At 54.6% G+C, this 25888-nt stretch overlaps 1 protein-coding gene across 9 annotated transcripts in view; it reads right to left on the bottom strand.

Annotated features, from left to right (window-relative positions):
• AMZ1 (archaelysin family metallopeptidase 1) overlaps positions 1-20063 on the bottom strand; it is a 60161-nt gene extending 40098 nt beyond the window's left edge. For 3 of the 9 annotated variants that reach the window (XM_058442236.1, XM_032755765.2, XM_032755772.2), the window contains exon 1: positions 11511-11605. The gene's annotated coding sequence lies outside the window, so the exon portion shown is untranslated. Of the gene's footprint in view, positions 1-9981; positions 10049-11116; positions 11143-11510; positions 11606-19669; positions 19891-19980 lie in introns of those variants that run through there. The other 6 variants (XM_032755766.2, XM_032755767.2, XM_058442245.1 and 3 more) reach the window with 6 other exon arrangements.
• Between the last annotated feature and the right edge of the window lie 5825 nt (positions 20064-25888).

Here is a 25888-nt window from a genome sequence, read left to right as displayed (position 1 = left end):
AGCGTGATCACAAAGTGTGCACCCTCACCTGGGCCCCCCGTCCCCTGGGGTTCCTCCTCACCCAGAGCCCCCATCACCTAGGGACCCCCCAAAACCCAGGAACCCCCATCATGGCAGCTCTTCATCCCAATTACAAGCTTTCCTGGCAGGTCCCTGTGCGCCCAGCAAGCATATGTTTGGAGGGGTGAGGGTAGGCAGCCCCAAGAGCACCCAGACATCCCCAGGACACACGTGAGGGTCTCGAGATCCAGATGAAGCAGTCAGGACAGGCGTTTGTGCCAAACCCCACCAGCTAGAAACAAGGAGAGGTGGAGAAGCAACAGCGGATTTACGCCCAGGACGGACCAGGTAGGGAGGAGACAGTGGGGGGCATGGGGCTGGCAGAACCGTGACAAAGCCACCCTGCAAAACAGATGCTCCGACCAGAGCAGCAGCTGGGCAACCCCACACTCAGGAACACGCCTGAGAGCCGTCAGCGCATGCTTGGTTCCAGGCTACACTTATGTCTCTGTCCGGAGACTGTGAGACCTGCCAGGGCAGATGGAGAGTGGGCTGGGCAGGGGAAGCCTCACAGAACAGATAAAAGCAAAGGGGTGGTTGTGGGGAGAGGCTAGAAACGAACCAGAAACCACAGAAATGAGATGCACAAATAATGCAGCAAGGCAGGTGCAGCTAAGGATGTATGAATATACCCTTATGAATCAGCAGCCCTCAGACAAGCTTCCTCTAGAAAGCTGAGCTAGACACGCAAAACCCATTTCTCTGCAGACCATCAAGTTGCAAGACCTGCCAGCCCTAGCCGGAAAACCAGAAACAGCTTTGTTTTTGCAGGGAGAAGGAACAGCCCTATACTCTCTTTAACTAAACCTGATTTCTTTTTTAGAGATGGGATCTCGCTGTGTCGCCCAGGCTGGAGTGCAGTGGTGCAATCATAGCTCACTGCAGCCTCCAACTCCTGAGCTCAAGCAATCCTCCTGCTTCAGCCTCCCAAGTAGCTGGGAATACAGGTGTGTATACCATGCCCTGCTAATTTTTGTATTTTTTGTAGAGATGGGGTCTCACTATGTTGCCCAGGCTGATCTCAAACTCCTGGGCTCAAGCAATCCTCTCTCCTCAACCTCCCGAAGTGCATCAACCACTGCACACAGACTCCCCACCCCCAACTTCTTTTTGTTTTTTAGATGGAGTCTTGCTGTGTCACCCAGGCTAGAATGCAGTGTCGTGATCTGGGCTCACTGCAACCTCCACCTCCCGGGTTCAAGCAATTCTCCTGCCCCAGCGTCCCAAGTAGCTGGGATTACAGGTGCCCCCCCACCATGATAGGCTAATTTTTGTATTCTTAGTAGAAACAGGGTTTCACCACATTGGCCAGGCTGGTCTCAAATTCCTGGCCTCAAGTGATCCGACTGCCTCTGCCTCCCAAAGTGCTGGGATTACGGGCGTGAGCCACCGCACCTGTTTGTTTTTTTGTTTTTGTTTTTAACAGAATGGTTCTAGCTCTGTGCCCAGGCTGGAGTATAGTGGCACAATCTTGGCTCACAGCAGCCTCCTGAATAGTGGGAACATGGGCATATGTACCACGCCTGGCCCACTAACTCCAGTTTTACACATTCATCTGGAAAATACATGTATATGTGCTCATATTCCTATGTATATGTGAATCATAAACAAATTTGATATATGTAATTTATACATTTTCTTTTGGGGAAAATGTGACACAGCTGTATATACATGTGTGCACACAAATATACACAGATATTATTTTTTCCAGAGAAACGTACTGGCTTAGAGGATGGGAGGGGCTGGGACTGAATTTGCACTGAGATCACTGCCAACCCGGAGCTTTCTATAGCTTCTTTCTCCAAATATATTTTACAAATTTAAGATCCAACTGCATATATAATCCTGTATCTTTTTGCTTCGTAAATCATGAGCATTTTCCAAATCCTTAAACATTATACAAAAATGCTATTTTTGGCTGAGTGTGGTGGCTCACGCCTGTAATCTCAGTACTTTAGGAGGCTGAGGCGCGTGGATCACTTGAGCCTAGGAGTTCGAGACCAGCCCAGACAACATGGCAAATTCTCATCTCTAATAAAAACACAAAAAACTAGCCGAGAGTGGTGGCGTGCACCTTTAGTCTCAGCAACTCAGGAGGCTGAGGTGGGAGGATCACCTGAGCCCAGAAAGTCAAGGCTGCAGTGAGCCATGATCATGCCACTGCACTCCAGCCTGGAGGAGGGGGTGAGACCCTGTCTCAAAAAAAAAAAAAAAAAAAACAACAACAACAAAAAAATTTAACTTGTATTAAAAAAAAATAAAAAATACAGCCAGGCACGGAGGCTCATGCCTGTAATCCCAGCACTTTGGGAGGCCGAGGCTGGTGGATCACCCAAGGTCAGGAGTTCAACACCAGCCTGACCAACATGGTGAAACCCCGTCTCTATTAAAAATACAAAAATTAGCCTAGCGTGGTGGCACGTGCCTGTAATCCCAGCTACTCAAGAGGCTGACACAGAAGAATCACTTGAACCTGGGAGGTGGAAGTGGCAGTGAGCTGAAATCGCGCCATTGCACTCCAGCCTGGGCGTCGCGGCAAGACTGTCTCAAAAATAAAAAAATAAATAAAAATGCTATTTTCAACCACTGCCCAAAAACACTGTGATGAACATCTTTGTACTAAGTCTGTGTTTTCAGCTCCTCAGGGCCGATTCCTAGAAGAGAAAATTCCACATGTGGACGTTTAAAGGATCTTGATTTGTACTGCAAATTGCTTTGCAGAAAGATCACACCAGTTTACAATCCCACCAGCCCTCAAGGTTTCTTGTTTTTGTTGTTTTGAGACAGAGTCTCCCTCTACCCTGAAGGCTGGAGTGCAGTAGCATGATCTTGGCTCACTGCAACCTCCACTTTCTGGGTTCAAGCGATTCTCCTGCCTCAGCCTCCCAAGTAGTTGGGACTACAGGCACCCGCCACCATGGCCAGCTAATTTTTGTATTTTTAGTGGAGACAGGGTTTCACCACGTTGGCCAGGTTGGTCTTGAACTCCTGACCTCAAGGTGATCTGCCCACCTCAGCCTCCCAAAGTGCTGGGATTACACGCATGAGCCACCACGCCCAGCCAGCCCTGGAATTTCTAAGTCATCAGCAGCAGATAAAAATGACTATCGGCCAGGCGTAGTGGCTCACGCCTGTAATCCCAGCACTTTGGGAGGCCGAGGCGGGCGGATCACAAGGTCAGGAGATCAAGACCATCCTGGCTAACATGATGAAACCCCGTCTCTACTAAAAATACAAAAAAAAATTAGCCGGGCATGGTGGCGGGCGCCTGTAGTCCCAGCTACTCGGGAGGCTGAGGCAGGAGAATGGCGTGAACCTGGGAGGCGGAGCTTGCAGTGAGCCAAAATCGCATCACTGCACTCCAGCCTGGGCCACAGAGCGAGACTCCGTTTGAAAAAAAAAACAAAAGACTATCAAGAGCCACAAACCGCACTGTGTTCCAGGCAGGGCTTCATTGCTTTAACCCTCAGAGAAGTGGGTGCAGGTTTTGTCCCCATTTTCAAGAGGGTGAAACGGAGGTGGAGTAGGGTTAAATCTAACTTAAGCAACGCCATGCCACACCAGAATCAGAGGTTGTGGGGGTGGGGCGGGGGGGTTGGAACACACAGATTTTGTTTTCTAATAATAGTTATGTCCATTTCCTTTTTTTTTTTTTTTTTCCCAAGACAGTTTCGCTCTGTCACCCAGGCTGGAATCCAATGGCGCTATCTCAGCTCACTGCAACCTCCGCCTCCGGGTTCAAGCAATTCTCCTGCCTCAGCCTCCTGAGTAGCTGGGACTACAGGTGCCCACTACCATGCCTGGCTAATTTTGTATTTTTAGTAGAGACAAGGTTTCACCATGTTAGTCAGGCTGGTCTCGAACTCCTGACCTCAAGTGATCCACCTGCCTTGGCCTCCCAAAGTGCTGGGATTATAGGCGTGAGCCACTGTGCCGGGCCTTTTTTTCTTTTTTAAATGAGACAGGATCTCCCTGTGTCGCCCAGGCTGGAGTGCTATGGTACACTCAGCGCACTGCAGCCTCCAACTCCTGGGCTCAAGCAGTCCTCCTGCCTTAGCCTTCTGAGTAGCTGAGACTACGGACATGCACCAACACGCTCAGTCAATTTTTTCTTTTTGTAGAGAAGGGTCTCACTATGTTGCCCAGGCTGGTCTTGAACTCTGAGGCTCAAGCAATCCTCCCTTATTGGCCTCCCAAAGTGCTGGGATTATAAGCCTGAGCCACCGCATCGGCCTGAACATGCAGATTTTCAAGCACCATGGTTCCCATCACCATGGGAAGCAGGGCCCCACCTTACCGGGACCACGTGGGTTCTATGCAGACTGAGCCTGTGCCCAGACCCCCATGCCCACCACCAGACTCCAGCATAGGTCTCACTCCTGGAGTGAACAGGGCAGTCCTGGCAGGTTCACACCAGGGTGGAATTCCCACTTCTGGACCACAGGGGAAGAAAGAAACAGATACACAGATGATGGAGAGGACCAGATCCCGTGGCCATGGAAAGGGCCACAGTGGACAAGTCTTGCAGCGGGGCCAGAAGCTGAGCAAGGAGGAGCCATAAGCACAGACCCACGTCAGCCAGAAGCAGCTGAGAGATGCATGATCAGTGGTTCTAAAAGAGGCCGGGTGGGTCCCAGGGCAGGTGAACACACGGGTTCATTCATTTATCCAATATATATAAAATAATAGGCCGGACGCAATGGCTCACGCCTGTAATCCCAGCACCTTGGGAAGTCGAGGCAGGCGGATCACTTGAGGTCAGGAGTTCAAGACCAGCCTGGCCAACATGGTGAAACCCTGTCTCTACTAAAAATACAAAAATTAGCCAGGCGTGGTGGTGAGTGCCTGTAATCCCAGCTACTCAGGAGGCTGAGGCAAGAGAATCGCTTGAACCCAGGAGGCAGAGGTTGCAGCGAGCCGAGATCGCGCCACTGCACTCCAGCCTGAGTGACAAAGTGAGACTCCACCTCAAAAAATAAAATAAAATATATATTATATATATATGAGATTTTAGTATATATGTTAATGTAATATAATCCCATATATATGAGATTTTAGTATGTATGATAATATATTAATGTAATATAATCTCACATGTATATTTACAAGATTATGACCAGGTACAGTGGCTCATACCTGTAATCTCAGCACTTTGGGAGGCAGAAGGATCACTTGAGCAGGGGCGGTCAAGGCCAGCCTGGGCAACATAGACCCCCATCTCTACTCTATGAAAATAAAATAAGGATTATGAGAATTGGCTCACAGGCCTCAGAGGCTGAGAAGTCCTACAGTGTGCTGCCTACAAGCCGGAGACCAGGGAAGGTGGAGGCGTGATTCAAACTCAGCTCAGGTCCGGAGGCCTGAGAACCAGGGCAGCCGATGGTGGACATCCAGTCCCGGGGCAAGAGAGGATGAGATGTCCCAGCTCCAGCGGCGAGGCAGGAAATGAGGGGTGAACTCCTCTCTCTGCCGTCTGTTCTATTCAGGGCCTTGAGGGGTTGGAAGGTGCCCAGCCACTTGGGGAGGGCAGTCCACCTTCCTGAACCCACTGTCCTATACGTCATCTCGAGCACCCTCACAGATATGCCCAGTAAGTGTTGCATCAGCCACCCTGTGGCCCGGTTAAGTGGACTCGTGACAGTGACATTAGCTGTCGAGGGCTTCCTGGGTGCTGGGCCCTCTGCCAGGGGTTTTCAAACATAAGTGGACAAAACAGAGGTCCCTGTCCCCATGGAGCTTAGATGCTCCAGCAGGAAGGCAGTTGGCAAAAGTGCTAAGTAAATAGTGTATATGGTAGGTTAGAAGGTGACAGGTCCTATTGGAAAAAGAAAAGGCTGGCTGGCTGCGGTGGTTCATGCCTGCATTCCCAGCACTTTGGGAGGTTGAGGTGGGCAGATCATGAAGTCAGGAGATCGGGACCATTCTGACTAACACGGTGAAACCCCGTCTCTACTAAAAATACAAAAACTTAGCCAGGCATGGTGGCGGGCGCCTATAGTCCCAGCTACTCGGGAAGCTGAGGCAGGAGAATGGCGTGAACCTGAGAGGTGGAGCTTGCAGTGAGCAGAGATCATGCCACTGCACTCCAGCCTGGGTCACAGAGTGAGACTCCATCTCAAAAAACAAAACAAAACAAAACAAACTTAGCTGGGTGTGGTGGCACACATCTGTGGTCCCAGTTACTCCAGAGGCTGAGGTGGGAGGAAGTCTTCAGCCCAGGAGTCCAAGGCTGCAGTGAGCTGTGATCGCACCACTACACTCCAGCCTGGATGACAGCAAGACCCTGTGTCCAACAACAACAACAACAACAACAACAACAACAACAAAAAACCCACCAACCAGGCGCAGTGGCTCACACGTGTAATCCCATCACTTTGGGAGGCCAAGGTGGGCAATCATCTGAGGTCAGGAGGTCAAGACCAACTTGGTCTTGAGCCTGACCAACATGGAGAAACCCCATCTCTACTAAAAATACAATATTAGCCGGGCATGGTGGTGCATGCCTGTAATCCCAGCTACTCAGGAGGCTGAGGCAGAAGAATTGCTTAAACCCGGGAGGCGGAGGTTGCAGTGAGCAGAAATCGCACCATTGCACTGTGGCCTGGGCAACAAGAGCAAAAACTCCATCTCAAAACAAACACCTCCCTGTAGAGTGTGGCAGGGCTCAGGCGTGCCAGGCCCGCACTCCCATTCCTGAGAGAGCGATCAGAGTGGGCTCCATTGAGGTGGGATGTCTGAGCGAGGAGGCAGCAGGGAGGAGGGGCAGACCGTCCCAGACAGAGGTGGGTGTACACAGGCCCTCGGCAGATACGTCTGGGGGCTCAGGGGACAGCCGGAGGGGGCCAGTGTGGCTGGAACGAATTGGGGGAAAGAACAGCGGACGAGACTGGGGGCAGATGGGGACACGTCGCACAGGAGCCGGGAGGCTGTTGGAGGAGCTTTAACCTTTGCTCTGAGTGAGGTGGGGAACCGCTGCTGGGCTTGTGGCCAAGGGGTGGGGTACGGGGCTACGCAAAGCCCATCTCCTGCCCTAGCCACGCCAGGCATCAGCATGTGATGACAGAGCCCCCAGCAACCTCTCAGAGCCCCCTCGGGGACTCCCGGGGGCCTCGCTACGGAAGAGGCGCCCAGGAAACCCTTGAAGCTGTGATACCCTCAACAGCACCGGGGGCTCTGGCATAAGCTTGGTCCTCTTTTTATTTTTTTATTTTTATTTTTTGAGATGGAGCCTCGCTCTGTCGCCCAGGCTGGAGTGCAGTGGCACAATCTCGGCTCACTGCAACCTCCGCTTCCTGGGTTAAAGCGATTCTCCTGTCTCAGCCTCCCGAGTAGCTGGGACTAAAGGCACTTGCCACCACGCCTGGCTAATTTTTTTTTTTTTGTATTTTTAGTAGAGATGGGGTTTCACCGTGTTAGCCAGGATGGTCTCGATCTCCTGACCTTGTGATCTGCCCGCCTCAGTCTCCCAGAGTGCTGGGATTACAGGCGTGAGCCACCGTGCCCGGCCAAGCTTGGTTCTCTTTTAACCCCACTGTGGCTCAGCGTCCTCCCAGGTGAGATGGGTGTGATCCCACCTGTCTTCCTCCAGGAGCCCGGCTGGCCCAAGCAGGAGGAGGTGGTGCTTACCCAGCCTCGGAGCACCTGATGCCACAGGAGACTCACCAGCTTATTTTTGCTTCTGAGTACCGGTGACATGACCTGCTCACCAGCTCCTCACTTCCAGACCTTCCGCTCACCAGCACTGCCACCGACGAGGGGCAAGCACCATCACCTCCCAGTTACCTCCAAATCATTCCCCTAGCACCACAGCCAGCTCAGAATGATTTGTTCTGTCGAGGGGGGCTTATCAATTATTTCTCTGGAGCAGCCCAGGGCCTTCCAGATGCCCAGGAGGGTCTGTGTCCCAGCTTTCCAGAGAAGGACACGGTAAAACAGATAGCAATACCTGCGGGCACCCCGGACTGGCCCTGACCAACATTCCCCTTCCCATGCCTGCCACCCTGCAAAGCCCCAAAATCACTGACCTTTTTTTTTTTTGAGACAGAGCCTTGCTCTGTCACCCAGGTTACAGTGCAGTGGCGCGATCTCGGCTCACTGCAACCTCCGCCTCCTGGGTTCACTGCCTTAGCCTCCCAAATAGCTGGGACTACAGGTGCCTACCACCATGCCCAGCTTATTTTTGTATTTTTAGTAGAGATGGGGTTTCACCATATTGGCCAAGCTGTTCTCAAACTCCTGACCTTGTGATCCACCCACCTTGTCCTCCCAAAGTGCTGGGATTATATGTATAAGCCACCATGCCTGGCCCAAAATCACTTTCTGATGCAACACCTTGTCCGACCTCCAAAACCATCCTGAGATTCACCCATGTCATAACCCAGGAGAATGAGGCTCAGAGAGGGAAAGCCACTTGCCCAGGGTTACACAGCTCACCTGGATCTTGACTCCCAACACAGTGACCCCCCACTCCAGTCCTCACGCACGGACCTTCCCCTACTCTCGAGGGGGCTTTCCTGCCAGCACCCACACCCACCTGACCACCCAAAGACCCTGGTCAGAGGCTTCCCTGCCAGCAAACCCTCCTACTCCAGGCAAAGCATCAGGAAATGAGAAATGCTTTTTTTTTTTTCTTTTTGCCTCTGTCGCCCAGGCTGGAGTATAGTGGCGCAATCTCGGCTCACTGCAACCTCCTCCTCCTCCCTGGTTCAAGCGATTCTCATGCCTCAGCCTCCCTAGTAGCTGGGACTACACACGCACGCCACCATGCCAGGCTAATTTTGGTATCTTTAGTAGAGATAGGGTTTCACCATGTTGGCCAGGCTAGTGTCGAACTCCTGGCCTCAAGTGATCTGCCTGCCTCAGCCTCCCGAAGTGCTGGGATTTCAGGGGTGAGCCACCACACCCGGCTGAGAAATGCCTTCTTTTTACCAAAAGTTCACAAGCCCTACTACACTGGTTCCAGGTGTGACTTGGGCCCAAACTGCCAATGTCAGGCCCATCTAAGTCATTCAAGGAGGACAGAATGGGAGCAACAGGAAGGACCACAGCAGCAAGTTTTCCAGGGGGCCAGAGCACATGCACAGAGGAGCCACGACCACAGATGGCTGTTTGCACACCCGCAAGCAGTGGTGGGCACACGGGTAACTCAGAGCATCTACGTTGGAAACCCAGCCAGAGACACACCACAAACGTCGGCCAACCCGAGCCACCCAGGAAGCAGTGGCCACGCCAGCTTCAGACTGGCCCGGCTGGAAGATCAATAGGACGTGAGAGGCAAGCTCTAAAAATAGCCACCTCCTGGGACAATCGCTTGAGTCCAGGAGTTTGAGACCAGCCTGGGGAAATACAGCAAAACCCCATCTCTACAAAACATTTTAAAAATTAGCTGGGCATGGTGGCGCATGCCTGTGGTCCCAGCTACTAGGGAGGCTGAGATAGGAGGATTGCTTTAGCCCTGGAGGTCGAGGCTGTGGTGAGCTATGATTGCATCACTGCATTCCAGCCTGGAAGACAGAGTAAGACCCTGTCCCTGTCTGTCTTTCACACACACACACACGAAAACACAGCCACCTCCCAGTGCAGACTGGAGAATGGTGTGACAGGCTCCAAGCTGGGAATGAGAATGCCTAGGTCCCCCCATCCCTTGACACAGGTACAGCTCTCGGGCGTCCAGGGCATGACGTCTGCCCAGACACTGTTTCCTCTCAAGAAACCTTGTGGCCACATTCATCTTCGTGGGTCATTCAGGAAAACCCCGGTCCCCACTGTCAGCTGCCACCTGAGTCCTTCCATCCTGCCAGGTCATTTCTGCACAAGACCACTCCTTACATAGAGCCAGAGCTGCATGTGAGCCCTGGGGGTACCCTCGGGCAGGGAGCCGCATTAGTGGGGGTCAGCTTCCCAGCACCCTCTCGCACTCACCAACTCATCCATACTCCAAAAAGGAGACCCCCAGATGGAGGTTCCTCGCTGTCCTTTGGGCCCTGCCACGGTGTGTCCCCCTCCTCTGCTCATTGCAGTCATGACAGCAGCCAACAGGTCCCGTGCCTGCGTCCTCCAAGCCACACATGGAGGTGCCACTGCGGTGTTTCAGGTAGGGAAACTGAGGCTCAGACGTTAAGTGACTTGGCCCTGGTGACACAGCTGGGGGCCAGCGGGGCCTGGTTTATCAAAGCCATGCTTCACACTGAAACCCCAGCTGCTCCTGGAGCAGGGATGTTCTGACGGGGACAGAGGGCAGGACGTCTCCTCTCCCACAGCACCCGCGTTCCAGCCCTGCTGCTATTAATACCATGGGTAAACTCAGACACTTCTCCTTCCTCCTCCCCTTGCCTTTTTTTGTCCAAAGACTGGAAAAGAGCACGTCCGCATCCCCCCCGGGGAGGGTCTGCCACTCTAAGCAACAAGGGCCGCCAGACTGGCCCAGGAACCAGGTATCCAAGGTCAGGCTGCCCTAAACCGTACAGCTCCGGGCACTCATTCTCCCCCATCTGACCACGCAGATGCCCGGCCTTCGGGCAAGAAACCATGCTCTGATTCTCGCTATTCTGAATGCGCTTTGCAAAACCTCCCAGCAGCTCCACCGAGCTATTCATTAGCTGACAGCCGAGACCTTCAGGCAGAACGAGACAGACGGATGGTTTTGGGGGTTTCTCACCTCTCAGTTTCCATTCGCTAGGAGGGGAAACCGGGGGCTTAGACCACAGGGGTAGTGGCCTCCGGGCCAGACTCTTGGCTTCCTGTTCTCTCTCCTCACCTGCGAACCCCAAACTCCTCTCCCAAGTATTTCCCTCTGGTGATGGGCGCAGAAAGGACCCACGTCCCTGCCCTCCCTGGTCCTTTGTAAAGTTTGCCATTTCTCTGTCACCTCTCCCTTGCTTTTCTGGTTTTGAGACCTGTCTTACTTCCCTGCAGGGATCATATCCACCGCCTTCTCCCTCAGTCTCCTGGGGGAGGAAGCCTTCTCCCTCCCCCGCACATACGCAGGCTGCGGGCAGCCCTGGGCACGACGAGATTCTCTGCGCCCTGGAGGCTCCCGGGGACGTCCCGCACCCACCTGGCTCGCCCCAGCCCGGAAACGCCTTCTTTCGGGCGCCTGGCCCTGGATTCCTGACCCGTCCCCAGTTTGCTCCCATCGGGAAGCGCGCAGGTCGCCCGGCCTGGGAGAGTATGGCGGGGAGGGGGCGCGTGGCCCTTCCCTGGCCCGGCCTTCCCTCTGCGGGACCTGCCCGGGCTGTGCCGACCCCGGAGCGGCGCTGCACCAAACCCTCGCCAAGTGCGCCCTTCGCGTCTCCGCGGTCCCTGCGCGCTCGTAGCCGCCGCCGCCCGGGCGTCCTCGGGGCTTGCAGCGCGGGCCGGGCTGGACCCGGAGCTGCCCCTGCCCACCCGCCCCGGCACGGAGGTCCCTTTCGGTCCCTGCGCCCCCGAGTCTTCCCCGCGCGCCCCCCTACCTCGCAGTCCCGCGCCTGCCGGAGCCAGCAGAGGCCGCGCCGGGCAACGAGCCCCGGGCAGCAGCGTGGGCAGCTCAGCCTGGGCCGGGAGGATCGGGAGGTCCCGGTGACGTCAGCGCGCGGGGCAGGGACCGAGGCGGGCCGGCCGGTGTGGGGCTGCGGGCAGGACAGGAGGGCCACACCCCTCCCGGCGCTCAGCGTACTGCCCTACTCCCTCCAGCTGCCCGCGGTGGAGCTCACGTGGGACCCTCCAGCCTCCCAGAAACACCCGGGCAGGGGGCCCCAGAGCCTAAAGCCAAACAGGTGAGGGAGGTCAGTCAGCCCGGGCCAGTTCGTGCCTCCCCAGGTGAGAGGAGTAATCCAGGCTACTCGGCAGGGCGCCAGGTGAGGAGGTGAACCAGGCCACCAGTTAAGGCCCCAGGTGAGAGGGGTGAACCAGGCTATCAGGCAAGGCGCCAGGTGAGAGGGGTGAACCAGGCCACCAGTTAAGACCCCAGGTGAGAGAGGTGAACCAGCGCCACCAGGTGAGGAGGTGAACCAGGCTTATCAGGCAAAGCCCCAGGTGAGAGGGGTGAAGCAGGCCGCCAGGTTAGCCCCATAGTCAGTGGCCCTGAGGATGGGCGCCCTGCCCTACCCCAGACAGCTGTGAGTGCAGCCCTGGCCCTGTGCCAGCCACCACGAGCTGGAAAGGGCTCTAAGTGCGGAAGGATGACCGAGCCCAGCCCTGGCCGTGAAGGCCAGCACGACGGCTCCAGACAGAGCCCAGAGGCCTTTTCCTCAAACTGCCCTTTTCCTCTCTGCAAACCCTCCCAGCGCCAGCTTCCGTCGGGCAGCCTCCCACCAGCTCTGCTTCACCGTGCAGAAATGCCCCCCACGCCCTCAGCAGCGCCCCACGGATGGCTGAGGGATTCGTCACCATCGTCCCACACCAGTGCAAAGAATTTTTTTTTTTTAGATGGAGTCTCGCTCTGTCGCCCAAGCTGGAGTGTTATGGTGCAATCTCGGGTCACTGCAACTTCTGCCTCAGCCTCCCGAGTAGTGGGGATTACAGGTACCCACCATCGTGTCCAGCTAATTTTTGTATTTTTAATAGAGATGGGGTTTCACCTTCTTGGCCAGGCTGGTATCAAACTCTTGACCTCATGATCCACTGGCCTTGGCCTCTCAAAGTGCTGGGAGTACAGGCATGAGCCACCACACCCAGACGAGAAGAATTTTTTTAAGCCTTAAGAAATAACAACACGGCTGGGCATGGTGGCTCATGCCTGTAATCCCAGCACTTTGGAAGGCTGAGGCAGACAGGTCACAAGGTCAGGAGTTCAAGACCAGCCTGGCCACTATGGTCAAGCCCTGTCTCTACTAAAAATAAAAAAATTAGCCAGGCGTGGTGGCTGGTGCCTGTAGTCCCAGCTACTCGGGAGGCTGAAGCAGGAGAATCACTTGAACTTGGGAGGTGGAGGTTGCAGTGAGCCGAGATCGTGCCACTGCACTCCAAACTGGGCAACAAAGCAAGACTTTGTTTCAAAAAAATTAAAAAGAGAAAAAAACACGACACTAGGTGTCCAGTGTGCAAAATTTGGAAAATTATGAAAAATAAAAACAGAAGACCCCATAAGCCAACTGTGTAGAGGTAACCTCTCTTACCTTCTTGTCAGACATCCTTCTGATCGCCTTTTCCTCACATTGAAATGTATTTAAAAAAAAAATTTTGGGGGGGGACAGGATGTTGCTCTGTTGCCCAAGCTAGAATGCAATGGTATAAACGCAAGTCACTGCAGCCTCGACCTCCTAGGTTCCAGCAATCCTCCTCCCTCAGCCTCTGAGTGGCTGAGACTACAGATACATGCCATCACACCTGGATAATTGTGAAACTTTTATGTAGAGATGGGATCTCGCTATGTTGCTCAAGCTGGTCTCAAATTTCTGGGTTCAAGCGACCCTCCCAGCTCGGCCTCCCAAAATGTTGAGATCACAGGTATGAGTCACCATGCCCAGTCTAAATACGTATTTTAAGGGATTCACACCACATACTGCATTCTACAGGCAGCCTGTGACTTCACATTCATCAATAGCCAGAAGTCCGTCTCCACACCCTGATGGTCTGCGCTGGACTCCGTGTCATGGATCTGTCACCTGCTTTGGGACATTTTGGTTTCTCCTGGTGTCTCACTAGCATATATCACTGTGATAGACAATCTTGTTTCCACAGATCTTTGTACAGGTATCTGGTCCCCCTCACCTTGGGATAAATTCCTATAAATAGATTCTGGCTCACAAAGCTGGACTTCTTCACACGTGTTGCTGCAGAGATTTTCCAGGTTATTTCTGTTGGGGATGGAGAACCCAGAACCTGAGAAAAGATGTTCTTTTTTTTTTTTTTTTTTTCTTGAGACGGAGTCTCGCTCTGTCTCCCAGGCTGGAGTACAGTGGTGGGATCTCGGCTCACTGCAAACTCCACTTCCTGGGCTCAAGCGATTCTCTTGCCTCAGCCTCCCAAGTAGCTGCAATTACAGGTGCCCACCACCTTGCCCAGCTAATTTTTGTATTTTTAGGAAGGACAGGGTTTCACCATGTTGGCCGGGCTGGTCTCGAACTCCTGACTTCAAGTGATCCACCCCCCCCCCCTTAGCCTCCCAAATTGCTGGGATTACAGGCATGAGCCACCTAGCCTGGCCTGAATGTTCTGTCCTAAAACTGCTTATTACAAAGAAGTTGTGGAATATCCTCCCCACAGCCCTCCACGCCCCTCCCTGAATAGCTACAGGGATGGGAGCCACTGGAAAAGAAATTATGCATCGAGGCCAGGTACAATGGCTCAACCTGTAATCCCAGCACTTTGGGAGGCCAAGGTGGGCAGATCATGAGGTCAGGAGATCAAGACCATCCTGGCTAACATGGTGAAACCCCGTCTCTACTAAAAATACAAAAAATTAGCTGGGTGTGGTGGCGGGCACCTGTAGTCCCAGCTACTCGGGAGGCTGAGGCAGGAGAATGGCATGAACCTGGGAGGCGGAGCTTGCAGTGAGCCGAGATCGTGCCACTGCGCTCCAGCCTGGGGAACAGAGACTCCGTCTCAAAAAGAAAAAAAAAAAAGAAATTATGCATCAAGCCCGGAGTGGCAGTTCCTCCTCTGTCTGTTGGGTGGCGCCATGCCCAGTGCCAGGACCCCCGGAACACGGAGGCAGCCTACTGATGACCTGGCCCCTGCCGCCAAGGCTTCACGCAGCCAACGCCCTGTCCGCACTGCACCTGGGACACGCTGGTCTCCCACCGGCAGACTGCACACCCCTTTCTGGTTGAAGCTACCTCGTCAGAGTCTATTCTAGAAAGAGGCCGTGATATGGGGACCCCTGTCCTTTCAGCAATGAACAAAGCGGGCCGCCCCTACCTTCGTCCCCATCACCATCCTCTCGCCCAGGCAGACCTGGGGTTAAAAGAGAGCTGTGTGGCCTGGGGAAGCTGCTTCACCTTGCCCTGCCTCAGTTTCCCCAGGGTGGGTTAAATAGTGGCTCCCAAAAGATGTGCCTACTTGCATCCTCGGAATGGGACCTTATTTGGAAACCGAGTCATTGCAGATATGGTTAAAGTAAGGATCTCAAGATGAGGTCATCCTGGGTCAGAGTCGGGGTGGGCCCTAAATCCAATGCAAGTAACCTTATGAGACAGAAAGAGGTTCCTGATTGGAGGAACAAGACAATGTAAAAAATAATGACAAATTTTTTTTTCTTTTCGAGATGGAGTCTCGCTCTGTCATCCGAGCTGGAGTGCAATGGCTCACTGCAACCTCCGCCTTCCAGGTTCAAGTGATTCTCCTGCCTCAGCCTCCTGAGTAGCTGGGATTATAGGCACGTGCCACCAAGCCCAGCTAATTTTTGTGTGTTTTTGGTAGAGATGGGGTTTCACTGTGTTGGCCAGGCTGGTCTTAAACTCCTGACCTCAAGTGATCCACCCACCTCGGCCTCCCAAAGTGCTGGGATTACAGGCATGAGCCACTACACCCAGCCAACAAATTTTTAAAAAGAGAGAGAAAGAGGCTGGGTGAGGTGGCTCACGCCTGTAATCTCCAACACTTTGGGAGGCCGAGGTGGGAGGATCAGTTGAGTCCAGGAGTTGGAGACCAGCTGGGCAGCATCTCTACAAAATACTGTAAAAAACAGACAGAGCTGGGCATGGTGGCTCACGCCTGTAATCCCAGCACTTTGGGAGGCTGAGGCGGGCGGATCATGAGGTCAGGAGATAGAGACCATCCTGGCTAACACGGTGAAACCCCGTCTCTACTAAAAATACAAAAAAATTAGCCGGGTGTGGCGGTGTGCGCCTGTAGTCCCAGCTCCTCGGGAGGCTGAGGCAGGAGAATGGTGTGAACCTGGGAGGCGGAGCTTGCAGTGAGCCAAGATTGCACCACTGCACTCCAGCCTGGGCGACAGAGCGAGACTCCAACTCAAAAAAAGAAAAACAAACAAACAAAAAAAACAGAAAGTAGAAGACACAGAGACACAGAGGAGAAGGCGGAGATGGGAGTGGTGCAGCCACAAGCCAAGGACACCTGGAGCCCCCAGAAGCGGGAAGAGGCAGGAAGGACCTTCCCCTGGAGCCCTCTGCAGAAGTTCGGCCCTGCCCCAGCCTTGACTTCAGACCACTGCCCTCCAGAATTGACAGTGAATGTGTGCTGTTTGAAGCCACACAGCTGTGGTCATTTGTCATAGCAGCCGCAGGAAACTCATCCACATTGGAAAACAGGAAAATGCTTCGCACAGGTTTTATAAGGATGAGGAAAACTATCCCGGGGGATTGGCACACGGAGTCCTGGGAAGCAGCAGCTGCTCACCCAGCAAACTCGAGCCCCTGTGTGTGCTGGGCACAGGGCCACGGGACAGGGGCTTGGCCTCTCTGCAGCTCGGCCCTGCTCCAAGGCCAGCAGGCGAGGGTGCAGGCAGACAGCGCTGTGGGGACAGAGGAGGATGGCGCTGGGGCTGGCTTCACCATACAGCAAGATGAGCCCGGGTTGAGGGCAGAGATGGGGGTGTGCCAGGTGGAAGGAACTGTGCGAACAGAGGCCTGCCTGTCAGAATGCGTGCAGGGTGCAGGAAGTGGGGCAGGGTCAGAAAAGCTGGAGAAGAGATGAGGCCGCATCCAGGGAGGGGGGTTGCTGAGGGCCAGGGGCTGGGGGGTAAAGGGGCTCAGAACACAAGCAGGGGAGCTGTGCATGGCCCAAGCAGGGGTTTCCATGGCCCGACACTGAGATCTCCTGGGTGCAACAGGTGACGTCCAGGAAGGAGGCAAAGGGGTCTGAATCCCGGCCCAGGCAGGATGCACGGGGCCGGACCCCAGCACTGCCTGCAGGACTTGGGGTGTCCTAGCGCAGAGTACAGTCAAGCCCTCTTCCCTGCCACAGGCTCCCTGACCGTGCCTCAGTTTCCCTGGGCCTCCCTGGAGCTGTCGCTCTAGCACTGTAGGAACACAAAGCAAAGCTAAGGAGGCCTCCCGGGCAGCCATTCTTCAAGGGACCGTGTGCTGGGGGCCCACCCAGTGTCATCTTGTGCTGGACACGAGACCCTGACCCCTGGAGCTGCAGTACCCGCTCCCCATCCTGTCCTGGGGTAGCTGGGGACCCTCTCAGGCCTGAGGGGAGGACAGGAGCTCCCCAGCACGAGGAGCATGCCACTGAGGGTGAGGGCTGAGCAGAGCGAGCTCCCAGACGGGCTCAGCTGGCCCTGGCCCCCGCCCAGCCTCCCCGTGCCCAGCCTGTGAGGCCGCCCTTTGAGCTTCTGGATTAGTATTCACGCCACGTCCCCAGCTCTGAAAGCCCTTGTTCCCTCCAGAGAGCAGCCAGGGCGGCTGGGGCTGGGGGCGGGTGGGGGGCGCTCAGTGCAAAGCGACAGCCCCAGCACATACACTGGGGCCCTTAGCCCGCTCCCCCAGGACCCCTCCTCCGCTGTTCCGGCTCCCCATGGGCTCAGCCAAGGCTGGGGGACTGGGAGGGAGGGGCTGTCTGTCCATCTCTCTCTCTGTCTCTCTCTCTGAGTTTGTATCTCTGTCTTCTGTCTCTTTCTCTTGGGGTTCTTGGTCTCTCTCTCTGTCACCATCTCCCTCCTCCCTCCATCCCCTTCTCCTACCCTCCCGTGCTGTGTGCAGTCAGGGGCTCCGGGAGTAACCCTACATGTAGTTTCTCCAACAGGAAAAGACACACGGGCCAGGCGTGTGGGGGTGAATCTCCGATGACATCTCCCTGCGCCACCTGTCCCTATCAGGGTCTGTCTTGACTCTGAGCTGTCTGCAGACCTCCCCACAGCCCCCACAGTTGGACCCCAACAACAAGAATAACAAAGGCTTGGCTGGGCACCGTAGCTCACGCCTGTAATCCCAGCACTTTGAGAGGCCAAGGTGGGTGGATCTCTTGAGCCCAGGAGTTTGAGAGCAGCCTGCGCAACATACCAAGAACCCCCCATCGCTACAGAAAATAAAAAAAAAATTAGCCCGGTGTGGTGGCATGCACCTGGGAGGCTGAGGTGGGAGGATCACCTGAGGCCAGGGAGGTCAAAGCTGCAGTGAGCCATGATTGCACCACTGCACTCCAGCCTGGGCAAGAGTGAGACCCCGTCTCAAAAAATAATAATGAATAACAAAAGCTGTGTTGATGGTGCCCATGGCCAGGCGCACGCTGGCCGGCCGACTTGGGGCTTTCGGGCCTGAGTGGCACTGAGCTCAGCCGTGCCCCCGCTCCAGCCCTGTGTCCTCAACTCTGAAACGTGGTTCTAAGATGGATAGGATTGGCCACGAGGGGGCATCCGTGGGCAGGGAAGCACACAGTCAGCGCTCAGGGTCCTGGAAGGTTTCTAACCTGGAGGCCGCCCTGCCCAGCGCCTGTGGGTCAGCACTGCTTTGGTGGATGCGGGGATCCCGAAGGTCTGGTGTCTGATGACTTGGCCAGGCGCCCACCCAGGCCCACACCACGGACCATGGAAATCGCCTCGGAGTCCTCAGACATGCCTCGCCCCGGGCTTGGCCAGCAGGGTCGCCAGGGAGGCCCGGCGTCCATCGGGGTCGCGCCCTGGGAAGGAGCCCCCAGTGAGCGCATGGGCTGCGCTGGGCAGGCCTGTGAGGAGCGTGAGGGGCCCCAACTCTGTGGCCAGCACGAGGAGGCCGAACCCACGGCCCAGTGGCTTCGTCCAAGTGGCCAGAGCTGGCATGAAGCAGCTGAGACCTTCCTGAGCCATCACCTCTGCCTCCCACGCAGTCGGAGCTGGGGGCGGGGGTGAAAATGAGGACGGAGTCCCTATTCCTTGGGCGTCTCCAGCAACCCCAGCCGCAGAGGGGATCTCAGGTAGCGAGGAACAGCTGGGGTGCCAAGGACCTGCCCGGCTCCCTCTTGAGGCTTCGCGGCCCGGGGCAGCTGTGCATCTGGGCTCCTGGAAGCGCCTGAAGAAGCCCTGCAGGATCTAGGGTCTCCAGTGCTGCTGGGTGGGCTGCACACCCGCCCAGCCTGGCAGGGCTTGGGGAGCCTGTGGGGCCAGAGACCCAGGCAGGTCCCCAGAGAGCCGAGTGCCTGTTAATGGGAGCTCCAGAAGCAGCCCCCTGGTGAGACAGCCACGAGCATCCAGACCTTCTCAGCACCTCCCATCCCAGGAAACCACATCATTCCAGCCCTGCCCTCCTTCTCCAAGTGCCACTGTCACCAAGGAGCATCTAGTCAACCTCCAAAATTTCTCTCAACTGCCCACCCCACCCAGGCCGGCTACAGACTCCCCAGCCTCCACACACCCCCTCTCAAGCCACTTGCCCCCAACAGGAAGCCTTTCAATGACCACGTCTCACTACCGCCAGCTGTCAGCTGCGTCCCTTGGCTCTGTCTGCCCCAGCCTCACATCCCTAGTTCCTACCTCCGGGGTCCCTCTGCCTACGAGGCACCCTGCACCCCCAGCTGGGCCTCCTCAACTCGGATGAAGTCCCAGCCTCCTTCAGGGCCATGGCCCCTCGCCACCTCTCCCGGGCTCCAGACTCTGTCCTTTCTTCCCTGGCCTTCTGGCCTTTGCCCAGGCCATGCCCTCTGCCTGGAGCAGCAGCCCAGATGCCTCCCACCCCACATTTAGGCTTCAGGCCCCACAGCTGCCTCTTCCCAGAACCCTCCCGGCACGCACTTTGGCGACTCTTATAAGTACCTGTTCAGCGTCAGCCTTCGCCCAGGAGTGCAGGCTGGGGACGAGGGCAGTGGCCACCCTGCTGGTCCTGTCAGCACCTAGTGCAATGTCCAGCCCACCGTGGGTGCTCAATGCAGGCGGCTGTGCTGCCGCAGGTCACAGCACCAATCAGACACCCCCATCCCCACACACACCCTGCACCGGCCCACGCGGCCATCACACTCGGAGCACACGCGCTTCGATGTGGCTGCACTGTTGGCACACGCACAGGCGCACACACACCCACACGCACAAGCGCACACATGGGGGCACACACGCCGGGGCACCCTGACCTCCCCGCATGCCCTCCTGCAGCCGCCCTGGCCTCTGTCCCCACGCGTGTCACACACGGCTGGGTGTGCTTGCTCACGCCGTCCTGCGACGTTGCTCCAGCCGGCGCCCGGAGCTCGATCAGGAGAGCTGCTGTTGGCCGCCTCTGCCTGCCAGCATTTGCCAAGCGGTTTCCATGGTGACACATCTTGGCTCCGACAGGAACCAAGGAGTGTGGGGAAGAGGGTCCCCACGGAGGGGGCGAGGCGAGGCAGGAGGTCTCTGCGTCTTCAGGCTCCTGGCAGGCATGGGGGACTCCACAAGTGCAGACACCCCCCAACCCCAAGCCAGGCTTGCACCCTGAGAAGGCGGCTCTGGGATGGTCCCTCTGGGCTGCCTGGCACAGTAACTGACTTAGGTCAGTCAGTCATTCAACAAACTTTCTGGAAAAGCCACTCTGTGCTTGCAGCCAGGGCTGTGATGCTGCCCAAGACATGGTCTCGCAAGAGGCTTGGAGTCGAATCCTGAGGCTAAACTGACGTCCCGCCACCCCACTGAAGGCCCCATCTAGCAGGTTGGTCCGTGGCTCCATAAGCACGAAGGCCCACCAAGCACCTTCTCAAAGGCGGGCTTCCCTCTGTGGTAGATCAGTTACAAACATGACCCTGATGCCCCACTCCTCCCTGAATCACCATGCCCTTTGCCATGTGACTGCCCCAACTCCTATCTAGAGGTGGCATCTACCTCCCCATCCTTCAGTCTGAGCCTGTCTTATGACTTGCTGTGGCCAATAAAAGGTGACAGCAATGACATTCCCAGCTCTGAGCTTAAGCCTCCAGGGACATGCGTGCCTCTGCCTGCCCTCCCCGACTCCTGCTATAGCACGAGAACCAGCTGGGCTGCTTTGCTGGAAGGCAAGAGGGTGATGGAGCCTGGGTCACCCTAGCTGAGGCCATCCTGGACTAGCTAGCTCCCAGCTGCCCACAGATGTGTAAGGGAGCCCAGCCAGGACTTGCCAAGCCCAGCAATGAGCAGCAGTACTGCCTGGCCCTTTAATACTAAGGAAATGTGAAGTCATGTGTTTGGAGCTATTTGTTATTCAGCACTAGCTAACTGATACCCCTTTCTCTAGGGCCCTGGCCAGCAGCTGCCCAACCTCAGTTAGCACAGGCCAGAGGTTCTAAAAGTTCCCAGGGGTGCTGAGAACCAGGCCATGGTGACAGCTGGATTCCGCTGGCTAACAGTGCCAGAGGGCACCAGGGGCAGAGCTTGTGGGAGGGGGTTCCCATGTCAAGTCCATGGCAGGAGCTACTGAAGCAGAAGCACGAGTCTCCACTGCCTTTGCCTCGGTTTTTCCCCCTGTAAAATGGGCCCACCACCCTGTCCTGTCTCCTGGGGACACCTGGTAAGGTAGGGTGTGTGGCAGCTGGAAACAGACCTACTAAGTGCCAGCCCTGGGTTGCAACCTAGGGATAAAGGCCCATTGCTGCCTTCTAGGTGCCCACAACTGAGAAGGTGGCATCACTAATCCCAGCTTACAGACTGGAAACAGTGGGGAGAGGATGGGTGGCTTCCCGAGGCCCAGGACACACAGGAGCAGGTGGGTGTGGCCACAAGCCCCGGCTGGGTCTGAGCTGGTTGTTATCTTCATGTTTTTCTCCCCGTGGTTACCTTTTTGGAAATGTACTTCCTAAGCTAACTGCGCTTACGAGGTCATGATTGGTGTGAGTTTATAGTCTCTTTCTTTTTTTTGAGACAGAGTCTCATTCTGTCACCCAGGCTGGAGTGCAGTGGCACGATCTTGGCTTACTGCAACCTCTGCCTCCCGGGTTCAAGCGATTCTCCTACCTCAGCCTCCTGTGTAGCTGGGATGACAGGCACTCGCCACCATGCCCAGCTAATTTTTATATTTTTAGTAGACGAGGTCTCACCATGTTGGCCAGGCTGGTCCTGAACTCCTGACCTCAAGTGATCCACCCGCCTTGGCCTCTCAAAATGCTGGAATTACAGGCGTGAGCCACTGCGCCCTGGCTCGCTCCTTTTTTTTTTTTTCTTTTGAGACAGAATCTCACTCTGTTGCCCAAGATAGAGTGCAGTGGTGCGATTTTGGCTCACTGCAACCTCTGCCTCCCGGATTCAAGTGATTCTCCTGCCTCAGCCTCCCGAGTGGCTGTGATTACAGGCGCCCGCCACCATGCCCAGCTAATTTTTGTATTTTTAGTGGACGGGGTCTCACCATGTTAGCCAGGCTGGTCTTGAACTCCTGAGCTCAAGAGATCCGCCCACCTCGGCCTCCCAAAGTGCTGGGATTACAGGCATGAGCCACCGCGCTAGGCCCTGCAGCCTCTTTTCACTGGGTACTGCGGTTCAGTGTTACTGCCTAGGGGGCAGCTATCTGCAGAGCCCCTCCCTCTCTGAGTTCCCCCAGGCCAGAGCTGAGATCCAGGCTCTCCAGATCCCTGTGGGAGGGCCTTGTATCTGAGTCCAATTTTCCTCCAGCACAAGGCCTGGCATTTAGTTACCTGCTATCTTGTCAGCTGTTCAGTGTTCCTGGCCTTTGGATATTTCACCCAGCGTGTTTCATTGTCTTCAGAGAAACGGCTGGTCCAGGCACCTGGCCTGCTGTCACCGGGAAGGGACATGTGCCCGAGGCGGGGCTGATGTCACTGCTGCAGCCTGGTGGGGCACACCAGCCCATGGCTGTGCCGCCCGGGAGGTGCCCTTTTGTTGGAGGGCATTTGCCAAAACCAGCAAACTTGGGTTCTCATTCTGTGGCCTTGTGGGGTCAGGGGGACAGAAGTCAGGGCCAGTCCTGCCCAAAATGGGGAGCATTACAGAAAACCCTTCCCATCTTAAGCTGAAAACCTAAAGGGCTACACTCTAAGGGTAAGAATGAAACGGAATTAGCCCTGCTCCCTCCACACGAAAGACACTTGGTACTAAGAGAAGCAAAATGAAAAAGTTCTTGAGAAGTTAGGGCTACAGGTCTTCTCTAGCACAGATTTGAGGCCCAAGAATGCAGAGAACTCCAAGCACTCAATGCGTTGTTTGTTTTGACATAGTCTCTCTCTGTCACCCAGGCTGGAGCACGGTAGCGTGATCACGGCTCACTGCAGCCTCGAACTCCTGGGCTCAAGCAATCCTCCCACCTTAGCCTCCCAAGTAGCTGGGACTTCAGGTGCATACCACCATGCCCAGCTAATTAAAAACAAAAGAAATATGCCAGGTGGATCACCTGAGGTTAGGAGTTTGAGACCAGCCTGGCCAACCTGGTGAGACTCTGTCTCTACGAAAAATACAAAAATTAGCCGGGCATGGTGGTGGGCGCCTGTAATCCCAGCTACTGGGGAGGCTGAGACAGAATTGCTTGAACCCAGGAGGCGGAGGCTGCAGTGAGCTGACATCACACCACTGCATTCCAGCCTGGGCAACAAGAGACTCCGTCTCCAAACAACAACAAAAAAATGTGTAGAGATGGGGTCTTGCTATGTTGCCCAGGCTATTCTCAAACTCCTGGCCTTAAACAATCCTCCTACCTCGGCCTCCCAAAGTGCTGGGATTACAGGCATGAGCCACCGTGCCCAGACCTTTGGGGGGCCAGTATATTTGGCTTGCTGTGGCCTCGGGTGGGTAATGCCCCAAATTAGCTCCTCCCTAGTGGACTCTACCTTCATCCTAGGCCTCAAAGAATCTCTCCATCAACATTTTTCAAAGCCAAAGAGCAGCACGCAGCTGAAGATGACCAAGAACACAGGGAAACAAGGCACCATGAGTGACCTGCACAGGCTGCAGACACGAAGACAGTCACACACTGTGCCAGACACTGGGGTGGTTGATGCTGTGACCGACACTGGCCAGGTGGTCCTGTTGACTTGTTTCCAGGCACCCGGCCTAACTACAGTCCCCAGAATCCTTCGTAGCTGGGCATGGCCACACGGCTGAAGTCTGGACGATGGAATGTGGGTGGTAATGACAGGAGCAACCTCCAGTCCCAGCCCATAATAAGCTCTCAAAGAAGTTAGTTAAGGGAGGGCTGAGTGCGGTAGCTCATGCCTGTAATCCCAGCACTTTGGGAGGCAGAGACAGGTGGATCACCTGAGGTCAGGAGTTTGAAGCCAGCCTGGCCAACATGGCGAAACTCCATCTCTATTAAAAATACAAAAACTAGCCGGGTGTGGTGGCACGTACTTGTAATCCCAACTACTCGGGAGGCTGAGGCAGGAGAATCGCTTGAACCCAGGAGGCAGAGGTTGCCATGAGCCAAGATTGTGCCACTGCACTCCAGCCTGGGTGACACAGTGAGACTGTGTCTAAAAAAAAAAAAAAAAAAAAGAGGAAAGGGGGAAGAGGAGATGAGAGGAGGAAGGAGAGAGAAAGAGAGAATATTTGAAAGGATAGTGGCTAAGAATTTCCCAGAACTGATGAAAAAACCACTAATCCACAGATTCAAGAATCCCAGTAAATTCCAAGCAGAATAAATAAAAATAAACTCTCACCTACACAAGACAGTAAAATTGCAGAAAACCAAGGACAATTCAAAAAATAAATAAATAAAATAAATCTTAAAAGCAGCCACAGGAAAAAGAGAGGTTACTTTGAAAAGAACAGACATTAGACTGACAGCCAAACTCTTAAACACAGGAACAGAAGTTAGAGGACGCTGGGATGTGCTCAACAAACCAATACACTACAAGAAAATAACTGCCTAGCTGGATGTGGTGTGGTGGCTCATGCCTGTAATCCCAGCACTTATGGAGGCCAAGGCAGGAGGATCACTTGAGGCCAGGCTGGTCTTGAACTCCTGACCTCAGGTAATCCGCTCACCTTAGCCTCCCAAAGTGCTGGAATTACAGGCGTGAGTCACTGTGCCCGGCCCCCAGGAATAACTTTAACCAAAAAGGTGAAAGATCTGTACACTGGAAACTGTAAGACACCAATTTAAATAACTGAAGAGGACACAAATAAATGGAAAGAAATCCCATGTTCATGGATGAGAGTAACTAGTATTTTTTAAATGTCCATACTACCCAAAGTGCTCTATAGCCTTAATGCAATTCCTATCAAAATTCCAATGGCATTTTTCATAGAAGTTGAAAAAACAATCCTAAAATTCATATGGAACCACAAAAGACCAAACAGCCAAAGTAATTTTGAAAAAGAACAAAGCTGGTGGCATCACATTACCTGACTTCAAAGTATACTACAAAGTTACAGTAAGCAAAACAGCATGGTACTGGCGTAAAAACAAACACACAGACCAGTGGAACAGAAGAGAGTACAGAAATAAACCCTCACATACATGATTAGTCTTTGATAAGGGTGCCAAGAATACACAGTGGGGAAAGGCCAGTCTCTTTAATAAAAGAGGAACAGACTACTCAGGAGGCTGAGGCAGGAGAATCAAATGAACCCGGGAGGCAGAGGTTGCAGTGAGCTAAGATTGCGCCACAGGGAGATTTTGTTCAGTAATAATACATAATAATAAAAGGACCTAGGAGATATCTGTACAAACTTTTAAAATTATTGGGTGGTACCCCATCTCTAAAACAACACTAAAACATCACTGGGCGCAGTGGCTCATGCCTATAATCCCAGCACTTTGGGAAGCCAAGGCAGGCAAATTACTTGAGCTCAGGAGTTTGAGACGAGCCTGGGCAACATGGCTCAACTTCGTCTCTACAAAAAATACCCCCCAAAAATAGCCGGGCATGGTGACGTCTGACTGTGGGAGGCTGAGATGGGAGGATCACTTGAGCCTGGCATGCACAGGCTAGTGGGCTGAGATTGCATCACTGCACTCCAGCCTGGACGACAGATCAAGACTCTATCTCAAAATAAATAAATAAATAAACAAAGATAAAAACAAAATAAATTGGCCAGGCGGAGTGGCTCACGCCTGTAATCACAGCACTTTGGGAGGCCGAGGTGGGC

This window comes from Hylobates moloch, unplaced genomic scaffold (assembly GCF_009828535.3).
Source record: "Hylobates moloch isolate HMO894 unplaced genomic scaffold, HMol_V3 SCAFFOLD_1, whole genome shotgun sequence".
Lineage (NCBI taxonomy): Eukaryota > Metazoa > Chordata > Mammalia > Primates > Hylobatidae > Hylobates > Hylobates moloch.
This window is presented reverse-complemented; position numbering and strand designations above follow the sequence as displayed.